Source organism: Ambystoma mexicanum, chromosome 3q, assembly GCF_040938575.1.
Source record: "Ambystoma mexicanum isolate Mex_15411 chromosome 3q, UKY_AmexF1_1, whole genome shotgun sequence".
NCBI classification, from domain to species: domain Eukaryota; kingdom Metazoa; phylum Chordata; class Amphibia; order Caudata; family Ambystomatidae; genus Ambystoma; species Ambystoma mexicanum.
In genome coordinates, this window is record NC_090926.1 from 81,725,192 (window position 1) to 81,741,318 (window position 16,127).

Below are 16,127 nucleotides of genomic sequence, written 5' to 3' on the forward strand. Positions count from 1 at the left end.
TCTTACCACCCCCAGACCAATGGTCTGGTTGAGAGATTTAATAAAACTCTCAAGGGCATGCTAGGGGCTTTGGAAGAACCCCTAAGGAGGAAATGGGATCTCCTCCTGCCATGCCTGCTGTTTGCTTACAGAGAGGTACCTCAAGAGGGTGTTGGTTTCAGCCCCTTTGAGTTACTCTTTGGACATCCCATGAGGGGGCCCCTCGCCTTGATCAGAGAAGGCTTGGAAGCCACCCCTCCAGGTCCCGCCAAGCAAGTGGGGGACTATGTGTTAGGCCTCAGACGGAGGATGACACAGATGATGGGTCAGGCAACAGCAAATCTCAAGGCCAGCCAGGAATTGAATAAGTACTGGCATGACCTTAAAGCCTCGCAAGTGGATTGGACTCCAGGACAGGAAATCCTTGTGATGGAGCCTACCAAGCCTAGAGCTCTGGCAGACAAGTGGACTGGACCCTTCAGGATCATCTCCAAGATGGGCGAAGTCAATTATCTGGTTGACATGGGAGCCTCTGGGGTAGCCCCTCAGATATTCCATGTAAACAGGCTCAAGCCTTTCCACCGGCGAGCAGAAGTCTCATGTCTCTTGCTAGCTTCAGGGCAAGAAGAGGATGAGAGTGAGCCCCTTCCTGATTTGCTGCATAGCAACCCTCAGGATGGCTCAGTGGAGGGAGTACATCTCTCTCCGGATTTGACAACAGAGCAACAGAGGGCCTGCAGGGCTTTGCTCCAACAGTATGCCTCTCTGTTTTCACTGACGCCAGGCCTTACACCGTGGTGTAGGCATGAAATTGACACTGGTGACAGTGTGCCTGTCAAAAGCAGGTGCTACCGTATGTCAGATACCGTCAAGAACCACATCCAGGCTGAGGTCGCCAAGATGTTGGATCTGGGTGTTATTGAACCCTCAACCAGTCCCTGGTCCAGTCCAGTGGTCCTTGTCCCCAAGGCAAGTTCCCAGGCGGGTACCAAGGATTGGCGGTTCTGTGTGGACTACCGAGGAGTCAATGCCGTCACCAAAACTGACGCGCACCCATTGCCCAGGGCTGATGAGCTCGTGGACACCATAGGTGCTGCCAAATTTGTGAGCACCTTTGACCTTACCTGAGGCTATTGGCAAATAGCTCTGACGGACCATGCCAAGGAAAAGACAGCCTTCTCAACACCTGAGGGACTCTACCAGTTTAGGGTCATGCCTTTTGGGTTGAAGAATGCCCCTGCCACCTTCCAGAGATTGGTCAACCATGCGCTCAGTGGGCTGCAAGCCTTTTGTGTGGCTTACTTAGACGACATTGCCGTCTACCGTTCCACCTGGGAAGAGCATTTGACACATCTGGATAAGGTGTTGCAGGCCTTGAAAAGGGCTAACCTCACTATCAAGGCCACCAAGTGCCAGATAGCTCAGGGGAAAGTTACCTATCTTGGTCATGAGGTAGGAGGGGGTCAAATCCAACCTCTCTCCAGTAAAGTACAGGATGTACAGAACTGGGAGGACTCCCACTACTCAAACCCAGGTGAGAGCCTTTTTGGGCCTCACTGGGTACTATTGCAATTTCATGGCAGACTATGGAACCATAGCTGCACCCCTGACAACTCTAACTTCACCCAAACAGCCTACGAAGGTTAATTGGACCGAAGACTGTCAGAGGGCCTTTGATGGCTTGAAAGAAAGTCTGTGTAGGGCACCTGTGTTGTGTGCGCCTGACTACAGCCGACCCTTTATCGTCCAGACGGATGCCTGCGACACCGGAATTGGAGCTGTCTTGTCCCAGTTAGATGTATTCTCTGAAAGACACAGGAAACCCCACGCTTTGGATTGGAGTATTAATTAAGATTTAGATAGCGGAAAGACATCCAAAGGAAACAATTCAAAAATAACGGTATCAAGGATTTTATTAAACCTGATACTAATTTAATATATCAAACAAATCATGATTAAATCTGCACTTGTAATAACAATTTACATAGCAGGAAACAACTTTTATTAAAAAAGACACATCTATATAATAAAAATCATCTTATTCAATCATCCAAGCATACAACCTCATCCATCCATTTAGACAAACCATTCATACTAAACACCAATCAATGTACGACATAAAATCTATAAGAAAATTCATCATAATTAATTCATCTGAAAGATTTATAGAAAGAACATGAAATCAATTTGACGGGCCACAGCAGATGACATCAGTGGCCTAGGCAATTAAGATGGGTCCCAGAGTTTTCTAACCACGACCTCATCTTAGTCCAAACTCGACCGGTTTCGACGTATATACTTTAGTGTAGTGACGTCTTCATCAGGAGTAACAAAAGTATATTCTAACATCAAGAAAGAAAGAAAATCACAGATAATACATATCAATGTGTGAAGCCCTTGTACTTGGACAAAAAACATATAACATCCATAGTAAAAATATCTATAGTGGAACAATAGGTAATAATATACAAGAGCCTGCTACCAACCCGGGAAAAGTTCCAGGATGGACCTGAGGTGTCTGGCAGAAAGTAGTGCTACCCTCTTGTATTGGTGTCTCCGAGAGGCAGATAAGAGCCAGGCCATAGACAGAATCAATGCTACAGATATACAAATGTACACATAAATATCACAAGGTCAATATGTCGATCCTCCACTACAGCGGCCCACGGACAGGACACGAGAGTCACATACTTAAGATAAACCTAAAGAATATTAACTAACCTTCATTCATGCAATGGAAGGCTGTGCGTCTCTTCCTTAAATTGTACGCTGTGTTCACTTATATTAAACAATAGCTTCTCCGTAGAAGTTCCTGCAGATAGCGAAGTGTATGGACGCCAACGTTCTTCTCGAGAATGTCCAAACGCTCGTTCAACCAGCGGTCATAAATTTGAAGGTGACTCCCCGGATCCAGGGTTGGCTGCACCTGATGTTATATGGGCCTAAACACAACACAAGAGTTTGAGTATGTGAGAGACCGATTGTTCTTACAATTATATTATTGGCTACACCCAAAGTAAATTACTTCCAATTGAAAATAAATTGATGAATTAATACCACAATTGTGACTAAACAAATACGGCTTGCTGAAAAGCTTACTATTTAGAGAATTTCAAAAAGGTAGGGGGGGAGAGAGGGAGGGGTTGCATTTGAATATTGCTCAATATTTCCGACTCCAGATTGCTTGACTCGGATGGGGTTTAACGGAAAGCCAAGGATGTAGGGCTCCCTTCTCTAAACAATAAAGGCAAGAAGCGATTTGGAAAACCGCCGTGATTCGAAAGGCCCCCACAGGACAGAATGTTTACCTTAAGCGAAAGAACTCGCCAGTTCTCACAGTAGCTAGTCACCCGTATCCCAGCTGGGTCCGATTGAAAGTGGCGTGCAACACAGTATCACCGTTTCAAGGGTATTGATATATGCGTGAAAAACATCATGTGATCACGTAATTAACCACGTGACCACAAACTGAACTGGCCTACGTTCTAAATGGCCGTACCCTCTCAGATGAAAGACGCACGTGATTAGGCAGTATACCAGTGTACTACCCGACATATATAAAATGTTATGACAGGTAGTATTTAGTTACTCGAATTCCATGGTTCCATGGTATTAAGGCCCAATGTTAATGTTTTTAGATTAAATATCCACATTTGTTCCTTGTAATCTAAATTTTTTAATAGTTGGGGTTGGTTTTGTGCATATACTTTTTCTATGCAAAACCATTCCATCTGATCAGCCGTATGGCCCATCTCGACAAAATGGATTACCATTGGGGCATTGAGGTTTCGAGTTCTGATCTTTGAACGATGTTCGTTAATACGGGTACTCACTTCTCTGGTTGTTTTGCCTACATAAAACAACTGGCCTGGGCAACGAATGGCATAAATGACATTCTTACTTTTACAAGTGGTAAAGGTACGAAGGGTCCACTTTCTGGTCTGTGAATCAAATGACGTAGTTTTTTTGGAAAACTTACAAGCAACACATGAAGTGCAGGGATAGTGTCCCACCACTGGGTTAGAATTGGTATCGCGGATTGTATGCACTTTAGGAAAAGTTCTACTGGCACGAGTAATCTTTTGCTTCAAATTTTTACTTTTTTTGAAAGCAAATAGAGGTCTGGGTATAGATGTTCCTGATGTATTAAGAATTCGCCAGTTTTTTAAGATGATCCCTCTAATAGCATTACTGTGTTGACAAAAAGTTGAGACACATACTAATTCATCTTTCTTTTCAATGTCTCGCTTGGGTGTCAATAAGAGGTCTCTGTTGATATATCGAGCTCTCTTTTTGGATTTTTTTATAAGTTTCTTTGGATATCCCCGTTCCAATAGTCTTTTTTCCAAAATTGCTGCATGTTTGACAAAATCTGCGATATCTGTGCAGTTACGGCGTAGCCGTAAGAACATCCCATATGGTAAGTTACAAAGTAAACTGGCTGGATGTTGGCTCTCATATTTCAACGTGGTATTTCTCTCTGTGGGTTTTCTATGTAATTCTGTGCAGAGATACCCTTCTTTGAAAAAAATAGACAAATCCAAGAAAGGAATTCTAGATACTGAATATTCAAAAGTGAAATGAATATCTAAGTCTACCGCATTAAGCCATTGAACAAATAAAGTCAATGATGTTGATGAGCCTTCCCAAATCATAAGTATATCGTCGATGTATCGACGGTACACCTTGATTTGGCCCCTAAATGGGTTAAATGCTGACAGGATTTTTTCTTCCTCCAAGAGTGCCATGAAAATAATGGCAAGATTTGGTGCAAAAGTGCACCCCATCGCTGTCCCTTTACATTGCAAAAAGAATTCCTCCTTGAATTTAAAAAAACTGTTCCTAAGGACTAGCTCTGCTGCTTTACATAGGAATTCTGTGGGAACCAAATGTGGTTGTATGCGCCGATCTAGCATTATGCGCAGGCTCTCCACCGCTCTATCCTGAGGGATATTTGTATAAAGCGCTTCAATATCAAGCGTTACTAGAATTTGAGTACTGGGATCAAATGCTTTTGTTTCAACGAGGTTGATGACGTCTCTCGAGTCAAGAAGAAATGTGGGCGTGGCCATCGCCAGTGGTTTAATAAAGAAATCAATGTATTTCGAAAGGGGTTCCAGTAGTGAACCACAACCCGAGACTATAGGTCGTCCTGGGGGGTTCTCAGTATCTTTATGTATTTTAGGCATAATGTAAAATAAAGGTATGCGATCTTCCGACAGGTTGATAAATTCAGCCTCTTTAGTGGAAAGGAAACCCGATTGGTTTCCTTCTTCAGTGAGTTTGAGTACCTTTAGCTTAATCATTTCTGATGGATCTTTCACCAATTTGGAATAGTGCCCAGGAATGTGTAGAAGTCTCAGAGCTTCTTGATCATAACGATCAGCATCCCAAACAACTATCCCACCACCCTTATCTGCAGCCTTAATAACTATTGATTGGTCCGAGGCTAATCTCTCGATAGCCTCGAACTCAGAAAGCGTCAGATTGGGTCCTTGTCGATTTCTTGGATGGCCAATAACTTTCTCTATTTCTTTGAGAACTAATTTTTCAAAGATCAAGACCTCTGGAGGCAAATCATTAGAGTTGGGGGTAAAGGTGGAAGGTTTAGAGAAGCCTGAGATGTTGGATTCCCTAGAGGTCACATTATTCGAAAAGAAAAGCTTTAGCCTTAATTTACGCAAAAAACCTTTTACTTCACTCATGATAGACATTGCACTTGGATTTTGAGTCGGAACAAAAGATAGACCACATTTAAGAATTGATGTTTCCGCAGGTGTTAATATACGGGAGGATAAATTAAAAATTGGCATTGTTTCATTTACCACCTGTATGCTCGATTCCGGGTCTGAAAGTCCCGGTGCATCATCCCTTGTCCCGGGGCGTTCTGCATCGGCATATTGTGTGTCATTTGACCTTGGGGGATGTTTCTGCGGCCTCTTCGGCCGCCCCTTGCTCGAAAAGGGTGATTGCCCGAGGCATGATTGTTCAATTCCTCATTACCTGAATTACTAGAGGAAGTGTCTGAAAATGTCACCCATCTTTTTTTATTTGTATTATTGGGTCCCATATTCCAATTAGTGTTAGTTTTCCAAACCGTCTGAGGGTTAAAATCTTCCGCTAGATAGGGATACACCAATTCTTTCTTAAATAATGAAATGTCCTTTTTAAGTTTATTGGTCTTTTTTTCAATAGTAAGCTTCTTAAATTCCTGAAAAGATTTTTCTATCTGTTCAAGCTTTTGTTTAGATTCCACAATCAAAGTGTTGGTCAAAAAAGATTTTTCTTGTTCCGACAGCGTTTCTTGTATCTTCCCACTGACTCTTTGGGCCGTGGTTATGGTTAATACTAACAAATCACGGCTACATTTGGTAGCAACTTGACTAAAAGCCACTTTATAATCGTTGTCATCCAGGAAAAGACATGGGATAATTTTAACCTGCAGGCCTTGTGGAATAATACTAGATCTCAAATATTCCTTAAGTATATGACCGTGCATTTCTGTGCGGAATTGCTTCTTCTTTAAATTCAGAAGAGCATCTCCCGTGGCGCCTTGATTTGATGTTGGTAATTGTAAATTTTCAAAAAATGATGGACCTTGAATAAGTTCTGTTATTTGTGCCTCCGTGAAGGAGATGGTATCTGTTTCTGCCATGGCCTGGAAAATACCACCAGTCCGGAGTACACCAAATTGACACACCCAGTGCAATAAATGTGAAAAAAGTTAAATTATCCTAAATAGGAAAAAACATTACAGTGTTAAAAAGTATATATATAACCTGTACAGCCAAGGGCTGGAAATATGTATTCTCTGAAAGACACAGGAAACCCCACGCTTTGGATTGGAGTATTAATTAAGATTTAGATAGCGGAAAGACATCCAAAGGAAACAATTCAAAAATAACGGTATCAAGGATTTTATTAAACCTGATACTAATTTAATATATCAAACAAATCATGATTAAATCTGCACTTGTAATAACAATTTACATAGCAGGAAACAACTTTTATTAAAAAAGACACATCTATATAATAAAAATCATCTTATTCAATCATCCAAGCATACAACCTCATCCATCCATTTAGACAAACCATTCATACTAAACACCAATCAATGTACGACATAAAATCTATAAGAAAATTCATCATAATTAATTCATCTGAAAGATTTATAGAAAGAACATGAAATCAATTTGACGGGCCACAGCAGATGACATCAGTGGCCTAGGCAATTAAGATGGGTCCCAGAGTTTTCTAACCACGACCTCATCTTAGTCCAAACTCGACCGGTTTCGACGTATATACTTTAGTGTAGTGACGTCTTCATCAGGAGTAACAAAAGTATATTCTAACATCAAGAAAGAAAGAAAATCACAGATAATACATATCAATGTGTGAAGCCCTTGTACTTGGACAAAAAACATATAACATCCATAGTAAAAATATCTATAGTGGAACAATAGGTAATAATATACAAGAGCCTGCTACCAACCCGGGAAAAGTTCCAGGATGGACCTGAGGTGTCTGGCAGAAAGTAGTGCTACCCTCTTGTATTGGTGTCTCCGAGAGGCAGATAAGAGCCAGGCCATAGACAGAATCAATGCTACAGATATACAAATGTACACATAAATATCACAAGGTCAATATGTCGATCCTCCACTACAGCGGCCCACGGACAGGACACGAGAGTCACATACTTAAGATAAACCTAAAGAATATTAACTAACCTTCATTCATGCAATGGAAGGCTGTGCGTCTCTTCCTTAAATTGTACGCTGTGTTCACTTATATTAAACAATAGCTTCTCCGTAGAAGTTCCTGCAGATAGCGAAGTGTATGGACGCCAACGTTCTTCTCGAGAATGTCCAAACGCTCGTTCAACCAGCGGTCATAAATTTGAAGGTGACTCCCCGGATCCAGGGTTGGCTGCACCTGATGTTATATGGGCCTAAACACAACACAAGAGTTTGAGTATGTGAGAGACCGATTGTTCTTACAATTATATTATTGGCTACACCCAAAGTAAATTACTTCCAATTGAAAATAAATTGATGAATTAATACCACAATTGTGACTAAACAAATACGGCTTGCTGAAAAGCTTACTATTTAGAGAATTTCAAAAAGGTAGGGGGGGAGAGAGGGAGGGGTTGCATTTGAATATTGCTCAATATTTCCGACTCCAGATTGCTTGACTCGGATGGGGTTTAACGGAAAGCCAAGGATGTAGGGCTCCCTTCTCTAAACAATAAAGGCAAGAAGCGATTTGGAAAACCGCCGTGATTCGAAAGGCCCCCACAGGACAGAATGTTTACCTTAAGCGAAAGAACTCGCCAGTTCTCACAGTAGCTAGTCACCCGTATCCCAGCTGGGTCCGATTGAAAGTGGCGTGCAACACAGTATCACCGTTTCAAGGGTATTGATATATGCGTGAAAAACATCATGTGATCACGTAATTAACCACGTGACCACAAACTGAACTGGCCTACGTTCTAAATGGCCGTACCCTCTCAGATGAAAGACGCACGTGATTAGGCAGTATACCAGTGTACTACCCGACATATATAAAATGTTATGACAGGTAGTATTTAGTTACTCGAATTCCATGGTTCCATGGTATTAAGGCCCAATGTTAATGTTTTTAGATTAAATATCCACATTTGTTCCTTGTAATCTAAATTTTTTAATAGTTGGGGTTGGTTTTGTGCATATACTTTTTCTATGCAAAACCATTCCATCTGATCAGCCGTATGGCCCATCTCGACAAAATGGATTACCATTGGGGCATTGAGGTTTCGAGTTCTGATCTTTGAACGATGTTCGTTAATACGGGTACTCACTTCTCTGGTTGTTTTGCCTACATAAAACAACTGGCATGGGCAACGAATGGCATAAATGACATTCTTACTTTTACAAGTGGTAAAGGTACGAAGGGTCCACTTTCTTGTCTGTGAATCAAATGACGTAGTTTTTTTGGAAAACTTACAAGCAACACATGAAGTGCAGGGATAGTGTCCCACCACTGGGTTAGAATTGGTATCGCGGATTGTATGCACTTTAGGAAAAGTTCTACTGGCACGAGTAATCTTTTGCTTCAAATTTTTACTTTTTTTGAAAGCAAATAGAGGTCTGGGTATAGATGTTCCTGATGTATTAAGAATTCGCCAGTTTTTTAAGATGATCCCTCTAATAGCATTACTGTGTTGACAAAAAGTTGAGACACATACTAATTCATCTTTCTTTTCAATGTCTCGCTTGGGTGTCAATAAGAGGTCTCTGTTGATATATCGAGCTCTCTTTTTGGATTTTTTTATAAGTTTCTTTGGATATCCCCGTTCCAATAGTCTTTTTTCCAAAATTGCTGCATGTTTGACAAAATCTGCGATATCTGTGCAGTTACGGCGTAGCCGTAAGAACATCCCATATGGTAAGTTACAAAGTAAACTGGCTGGATGTTGGCTCTCATATTTCAACGTGGTATTTCTCTCTGTGGGTTTTCTATGTAATTCTGTGCAGAGATACCCTTCTTTGAAAAAAATAGACAAATCCAAGAAAGGAATTCTAGATACTGAATATTCAAAAGTGAAATGAATATCTAAGTCTACCGCATTAAGCCATTGAACAAATAAAGTCAATGATGTTGATGAGCCTTCCCAAATCATAAGTATATCGTCGATGTATCGACGGTACACCTTGATTTGGCCCCTAAATGGGTTAAATGCTGACAGGATTTTTTCTTCCTCCAAGAGTGCCATGAAAATAATGGCAAGATTTGGTGCAAAAGTGCACCCCATCGCTGTCCCTTTACATTGCAAAAAGAATTCCTCCTTGAATTTAAAAAAACTGTTCCTAAGGACTAGCTCTGCTGCTTTACATAGGAATTCTGTGGGAACCAAATGTGGTTGTATGCGCCGATCTAGCATTATGCGCAGGCTCTCCACCGCTCTATCCTGAGGGATATTTGTATAAAGCGCTTCAATATCAAGCGTTACTAGAATTTGAGTACTGGGATCAAATGCTTTTGTTTCAACGAGGTTGATGACGTCTCTCGAGTCAAGAAGAAATGTGGGCGTGGCCATCGCCAGTGGTTTAATAAAGAAATCAATGTATTTCGAAAGGGGTTCCAGTAGTGAACCACAACCCGAGACTATAGGTCGTCCTGGGGGGTTCTCAGTATCTTTATGTATTTTAGGCATAATGTAAAATAAAGGTATGCGATCTTCCGACAGGTTGATAAATTCAGCCTCTTTAGTGGAAAGGAAACCCGATTGGTTTCCTTCTTCAGTGAGTTTGAGTACCTTTAGCTTAATCATTTCTGATGGATCTTTCACCAATTTGGAATAGTGCCCAGGAATGTGTAGAAGTCTCAGAGCTTCTTGATCATAACGATCAGCATCCCAAACAACTATCCCACCACCCTTATCTGCAGCCTTAATAACTATTGATTGGTCCGAGGCTAATCTCTCGATAGCCTCGAACTCAGAAAGCGTCAGATTGGGTCCTTGTCGATTTCTTGGATGGCCAATAACTTTCTCTATTTCTTTGAGAACTAATTTTTCAAAGATCAAGACCTCTGGAGGCAAATCATTAGAGTTGGGGGTAAAGGTGGAAGGTTTAGAGAAGCCTGAGATGTTGGATTCCCTAGAGGTCACATTATTCGAAAAGAAAAGCTTTAGCCTTAATTTACGCAAAAAACCTTTTACTTCACTCATGATAGACATTGCACTTGGATTTTGAGTCAGAACAAAAGATAGACCACATTTAAGAATTGATGTTTCCGCAGGTGTTAATATACGGGAGGATAAATTAAAAATTGGCATTGTTTCATTTACCACCTGTATGCTCGATTCCGGGTCTGAAAGTCCCGGTGCATCATCCCTTGTCCCGGGGCGTTCTGCATCGGCATATTGTGTGTCATTTGACCTTGGGGGATGTTTCTGCGGCCTCTTCGGCCGCCCCTTGCTCGAAAAGGGTGATTGCCCGAGGCATGATTGTTCAATTCCTCATTACCTGAATTACTAGAGGAAGTGTCTGAAAATGTCACCCATCTTTTTTTATTTGTATTATTGGGTCCCATATTCCAATTAGTGTTAGTTTTCCAAACCGTCTGAGGGTTAAAATCTTCCGCTAGATAGGGATACACCAATTCTTTCTTAAATAATGAAATGTCCTTTTTAAGTTTATTGGTCTTTTTTTCAATAGTAAGCTTCTTAAATTCCTGAAAAGATTTTTCTATCTGTTCAAGCTTTTGTTTAGATTCCACAATCAAAGTGTTGGTCAAAAAAGATTTTTCTTGTTCCGACAGCGTTTCTTGTATCCCAGTTAGATGACAAAGGGAGAGAACATCCTATCATATTCATCAGTAGACAACTCAAGGGTAGAGAGCTTAGGTGGGCTACTGTTGAAAAGGAGTGTTTTAGCATAGTTTGGAGCCTTAGGCGTTTTATGCCCTACCTTACGGGGTCTACCTTCAAGGTCCAAACAGATCATAAGCCCCTGAAGTGGCTTATGCAAATGAAGGGTGAGAATCCGAAATGGCTCAGGTGGTCCATTAGCCTGCAAGGGCTAGACTTCACCATAGAGCACAGACCAGGGAAGAGTCACGATAATGCAGATGGCCTTTCCAGATGGTATGTTGACCGTCTGGATGAGGGTGTCTATCCCGTGGGAGATTAGACACCCTCCACCTCAGTCTGGGGGGGCGACTGTGATGCTGGAAATGCATCAGAGAGACAGGGCCTCTGAATCCTTGTCCTTTACTGCTTTTTATCGTGTGATCTGTCATGTTTTCTGCCCAGGAGTCCATGTGGGACTCCTGGCAGTGCAGCTCTCTCTTTTGATTTGATGAACAGACCCATGGGATACCCTTATGGCACCCATGGGTAGGGGTACAACCCTGTGCCCCTAGTGTATGTTTTTGGGCACCTGTGGGTGGCCCACAGAGCAGGGTATGGGCTGGTGGCAGCTCCATGCTGAATTTGACAGGTGCTCTGGGTGTCCTCCATTTTGGGATACCCAGGCCCTGCCATGGGGATCAGTTGATTCCTGATAGGAAACAAGATGGCCCCTGTGGCCTCTTGCTTTCTATTGCCTGTTACCTTGTTTTCCCAAAGTCCTGGGACCCCTGACTCTGTCCCTTCCCCCTGACTGGCTGTTGGGTGGAAGTTCTATATATGGTGTTGTTGTGAAGGCCCAGCTAGACTGACTGGAGCCTTCCCAGTGACTGTATGTTGTGGGTACCTCCTGTGGGTGGGACCTGGGTGAATGGGGTGTGTGACCAATATACACTCCTTGTTGTGGTTGTCTGGTTTCTGGCATGAGAGACAAAGACTGAGACAGCCCTGCCCGAAACTAGCCTGAATGCAGTGTTGAATGGCTGGGTACTTGTCCCAATCCACATTCCTTGTTGTGAGTGTCTGAAAGGGAGGAGTGTGGCCTGAATGCACTGTGTGCCTGATTGGCTGACTGACTGCATGAATGCCCTTCTGTCTGATTGGCTGCTGAGTGTGTGCCAGCAGTGTGGATGAGAGACAGAATAGTATATCTGGGTGTCTGGGGGAAATTCTGCCGGGGTCGGCTGGACCGTCCGCAGACCTCCTGGCAGGGAGGCCCTAACTCCTCCCGTATATCCCAAAAGAGATAGAGTATGAGACACACGCAAGAAGCAAGGTGACTCTGCTGTTTATTAGACAAAACGGCAGGGATGGTTCAAGGAGCGTACGCGTCCGTCCTGACACACACACAATCGTGGGGCTCGCAGGCCCTTTTTACCTTAGTATGACGCGCTACTTGCGTCACTTGGAAAGTTTAGCAAAAAACCTATCTCCACTCTGGATTGGTTACTTGAGTGGTAGGGTTAGTATAGCGCACATATAGAGAACGGTGTTAGTGGCTGAGGGTTAGTCAGGTGGTATACCTGGGCTGTCCCTTCAATTTGATACATGAAAATTGTTACATGAAGACCTCTGAGGATTGGTCAATGTGAATGGCGTCAGTGATAAGAACAAATTGTAAGAAAAAGTAAGGTAATAATACCGTACTTAAGACTGGTGCTTCTCAGTTGACCTTAAATAAGGTTGCTCAATCATATATAGCTCTTGCGTAAAATAATTCAAATGTCAAACGAAATATATTTCCAAATGATACAAAGTTTTCCAAGAGAAATGTTTAATTCACATTCCTTGGTTTTATATTTCTTGATTAGTTCAGATATTACGAGGCAACTCAAAATCGATAGGTCAATTATTCACAATAGTACATTTGCCAATGCATTTCGGTCTGAGACCATCTTCAGGGCTGTACTGAAGTGAGTGTAGAAGCTACACAATGTTAACATCAAACATTCATCGCAATACACATAAATATAAATAATCGATAATTCAAAATAAAGCAAAACACATACCCCAAATAGATCCAAATAGATGTTGAACATGTAGGAAAAAAATAAATATAGAAAATATGTCAACACACGTCATGTCTCTAACCAATCATAGTTTTTTACCCTCTTTGTATCCCGTGCCCTGTACCTGCTAATTGTGAGTTGTCCTCTCCTGTGAATGCGTTCGTAAAACGTCTCCAATATTCCTGTTAATTGTTAGAGGGGAAGTATGTATTACTATTACTATCGCTATATCCAATTGTGTAACTGTTTGAGCTGAAGAGGTTGAATAGGCTCTTACCTGCACACGTATGTTTCGCGCGCGGGACCGATCGCGCTCGCTGTACAAGCGAAAGTGAACTGCGCACGGCCAATAATGCTTTTAAGGGTAGTCATGGGAACCTGGGCGGGGCGCCGGGCAGCTGCAACGTTGCTGCTGCACGTACGCCTCGGGACCCACCGCCCTGCGTGTGCGCAGGGGGGCGGGACTGTTGCCTTGACTACAAGGTGTGTGTATGTAGTTTGTTGCTAATGATGGAATTAACTTGTGTGGTTAGGGGAGGAGAGGTGTGGACAAAGCCTAAGCATTAGTTAAAACAATCCACGTGACTTCGTTCTATATCCATGTACATGTTCTGTAAATGTCAACAAACGTGGGTATTAAATTAGGTTAGAACCTAGTTATATGGAGTGGATCATGTGACCCATACATGCATTTCTAAATATTTTAAACTGTTTCATAATGTGCAATTAGTACATATTCATGTAAGTACAAAAAAACCAGAATACATCATCAAGTTCAATCACACATTTACAATGTGTCCTCAGTTGTGTCTGGATCTCAGTCCATTGCGCTTCTCCATCTAGGGAAATAAAAATAATAAAAAACATATTCCTGAAAAAAACGTGAATCTGGCTTAATTAGAGAAAACACATATAATTAATCTATTCATTAATTCCCTTCGGTGTAAGGGAACTTAGTCTGTCTATCCAGAACGTTTCTCGTTGATCAATTCTTTTTTGTAGATCCTCATGTCTTTCTCTTCTTTGGACTCTTTCCAGGACTACAAATTTGATCTGTGCCAGGTTGTGTTGTTTACTCTGCCAGTGTCTTGCTACTGCAGAGCTTGCAGTCTTGTTCCTGATACAAGATCTGTGTTCGTTCCACCTGATCTTTGCTGTGCGTTGTGTTTGTCCGACGTAGTATAAACCACAAGGACATTTAATTCCATATATAATTCCTGCCGTGTCACATGTGGCATAGCATTTCAGTTTAATTTTTTCTCCAGTATATGGGTGATTTATGGTTTGTCCTTTCATGATATATCCACAGTTACTGCAGTTGAGGCATGGAAATGTACCTATGCGGTCTGTGCTTCTCTTCTTTTGTGGGGGTCTGGTGTGGACTAATCTATCTTTCAAATTGGAACTTCTCTGGTAAGCAAATGTTTCAGACTTTAAAGAATTCCGAGGAAAGAGCAATTTCATCCCTCCAATAACAGTCCCCTCGGTGGACATCTTCCAGAAACAGGTCACAAGAGACCTTGAGAAGATCAAATTCAGGCACTCGAGAAATCAGAACATGAAACCTCATGAGTTGGAACTCATTAAAAACTTATATGGAGACGACAGGATAACAATACGATCTGCTGAGGAGGAGGCTTAGTTCTACTCAATACAAGTGATTATGAAGAAGAATGTTATAGACAGCTTGGGGACATCAACACTTATGCATCACTAGACGCAGATCCTACAGAGGAGATCCGGGACAATTTGGACAAACTTTTGGAAAGAGCAGAAGAATTGGAATGGATAAATCATAATACAAAGAAATTTCTGACTAATACTCATCCAAAAATACCTCATTTTTATACTCTTCCGAAGATACATAAGGATACACAGAAACCGCCGGGAAGACCTATAGTAGCCGGAATTAATAGCATCCTCGAACCACTCGGTAAATACATTGATTATTTTTTGCAACCTTTGATTCAAAAAACAAGTTCCTATATTAAAGATTCTACTCATTTCCTACAACACCTAAGAACCGTTCCATTCAACAACAACAATATCTGCTTCACGGTAGACGTGAAAAGCTTATACACATCGATTCCCCATGACTTGGGCAGAGAAGCGGTAGAGTGGATGCTCCTGAGGGAAGGAGAAATAGCTGCACAAAAAGAGTTCATCATGGGACTGTTGGAATTCATTAGTAACAATTCATACTTCCAATTTAAAGACAAATTTTACCTACAGGTTGCAGGTACTGCCATGGGAGCAACCATGGCCCCTTCATATGCAAATTCCTTCATGCACAAGTTCGAAACAGAACATGTCCTGACAAACAATTTATGGAATCAAGACCTTATCACCTGGATCCGGTACATAGATGATATTTTCGGCATCTGGAAGAGCACAGAATCACATCTATTAGAATTTTTTGCATACATCAATAACATAGACCCACGGATACAGTTCACATACGAATATTCATGTGAATCCATTCATTTTCTAGACGTTGAGATTACTGTCACAGAAACAGAATATCAAACTACTATTTATCGGAAAAGCACAGATAGGAACAGTCTGTTACACAGACTTAGTTTTCATCAACCCAGTCTGATCAAGAATTTACCTTACAGTCAATTGCTTCGAGTGAAAAGGATTGTGAGTAACCAGAGTGAATACGAAAGAGCTGTAAAAGAGATGGGTAAGAAATTTCTGGCTCGCGGTTATTCAACAGAGGAAGTTACATCAGCAGAAATACGCAC

At 41.8% G+C, this 16,127-nt stretch overlaps 2 long non-coding RNA genes across 2 annotated transcripts; both read right to left on the minus strand.

Moving 5' to 3' along the window:
* Positions 1-1,874: 1,874 nt before the first annotated feature.
* Positions 1,875-2,977, minus strand: LOC138581794 (uncharacterized). The gene is made up of 2 exons (XR_011304789.1): positions 2,701-2,977; positions 1,875-2,321 (listed from the first exon to the last, which is right to left on the minus strand). It is a non-coding gene; the product is annotated as an uncharacterized lncRNA (long non-coding RNA).
* A 3,903-nt stretch (positions 2,978-6,880) lies between these two features.
* Positions 6,881-7,983, minus strand: LOC138581796 (uncharacterized). Its single transcript, XR_011304790.1, has 2 exons — positions 7,707-7,983; positions 6,881-7,327 (listed from the first exon to the last, which is right to left on the minus strand). It is a non-coding gene; the product is annotated as an uncharacterized lncRNA (long non-coding RNA).
* Between the last annotated feature and the right edge of the window lie 8,144 nt (positions 7,984-16,127).